The sequence below is a fragment of the Melozone crissalis genome, unplaced genomic scaffold, assembly GCF_028551555.1.
Source record: "Melozone crissalis strain CALT ecotype California unplaced genomic scaffold, PUWL_Pcris_2 ptg000005l_1, whole genome shotgun sequence".
In the NCBI taxonomy this organism is placed as follows: Eukaryota; Metazoa; Chordata; class Aves; order Passeriformes; family Passerellidae; genus Melozone; species Melozone crissalis.
The window spans coordinates 3,949,729-3,951,415 of NW_026535783.1; positions in this window are offsets into that span (position 1 = coordinate 3,949,729).

Here is a 1,687-nt window from a genome sequence, read left to right on the forward strand (position 1 = left end):
GTAAGCAAGCCCCTAACATTAGCAGTTTTCCATACATACCTCTTTAATGAGAGTCAAAGTTATATATGATTTTGCTTTTAATAATTGAAAAAAAAAAATAAAAAGCCATGTTGGAGGCTCAGAAAAGCTAGGGGATCTAGAACAAGGAAATGAAGATTCCTAGGGGATAGTTATCTCATTGAAGTACTAAAGAATACCCAAAAAAGTGCTGACTGCTTTTTACTTTTCTTCCTCTTGCCTACTATTGAAATGTGTTTTGCAGACTCTCTAGAAACATTTGATTGGATTCTTTCTCACTGTCTATTCCTCAAAATTATGCAAGTGTCTCTAACACAGGAATTTTACATTTTGCTCATAATCCATCAGTTCAACTAAAAGTTTTTCAAACTTCACACTAAATTCTGTAATTTAAAGGTAAACCTATCTACTGTAACTAATTAAGAATTCTGTGGAAAAAAGGACTTCTCTAAGACAACCTTGAAAATTTTCTTACCAAATATAAGATATAAAAAACATTCTTTGTGGTGGCTTCATGCCTGTCTTGGGCTTAGCCTGCTTTTTTGCCAGTTTTCAGGATTCTTTGATATTCTTCTAGTCAGCAGTTGAAGGATAATATCTCTGCTACTGAATACTGCTTGTACTGAATCACTCCCTCTCTACTAAGAAATTTGCTTAGGAAGAGAAGTCATTAAAAAAAAATAATATATTCCTGCAAGTGGTCCAGATCAGAAAGCTTTTCCCTTTGCTGTCCTTTCCATGCAAAAGCTTTCTGGCAGTGCATAACTAATGAACAAGCAAACCATGAAAACTTCTAATTGCTGCTATTACAGAATGAGAGCACTTCTTTTCACTAATGTTTAATTTTCAGAATAGGCTCATATGGCAAGGTAAGGGCCACCTTTAGTCCTGTGCAATGAAGCTTAGAGGCTGGTTCCCTCAGATAACAACAAATTTAGCCAGTCGTCATTCAGGTATATTACAGGGAGGAAAGTACTAACAACAAAAGCTCCATCAGGCCTTGAAAGAAATGTTCAGATTAAAAGGGTGGGAAACTAAAGACCCTCCTTTGTTTTAAGATCGGTTCCTATGCTGTAGCCAAAGTTTCAATAGATGACAAGTTTAAAATCTCTCTTTTGAATGTTTCCAACCCAGATCAGCTTGTACAGGAGTAAATTATTTTTATTGTTAGTCTTTCCTTGGTGCCTGTGTGGGTTTTGTGAAAAATGTAAAAGTAAAAAAAAAGTTTTCTCTCAGAATTTTAAATTATATTTTCGTTACAGCTATTTATAATATAGCAAAGATTTTATTGAACAGACAGAATTTTAAAAGGCATAATAAATTATATTGAAGAACCAGATTTTTTCTTGAGAAAGAGACAATTTCATCCAATAAACATATTTTTTAAAAGGCATGTTACAACAGCAACTGCAACATGTATGTGATGTGATGTTAAAATTTGTCTACTAGTAGCATAATATAATGTGTTAGCAGAGCTCAGTGTGTGGTCTTAACATTTGTAAAGAAAACAGCAAGATAAAGTCAAGCTATTGACTTAAAAGGAATGGGAAATTGAGTTTAGAATGAAAAATAATGGTTTGGGGAAATAATCAGGATTGGGTGGAAAGAAATGTGGAATGTCCTGAGAATGAGGGCTTCCAAGGGACCTCTTCAGCAGGAACACTCACTT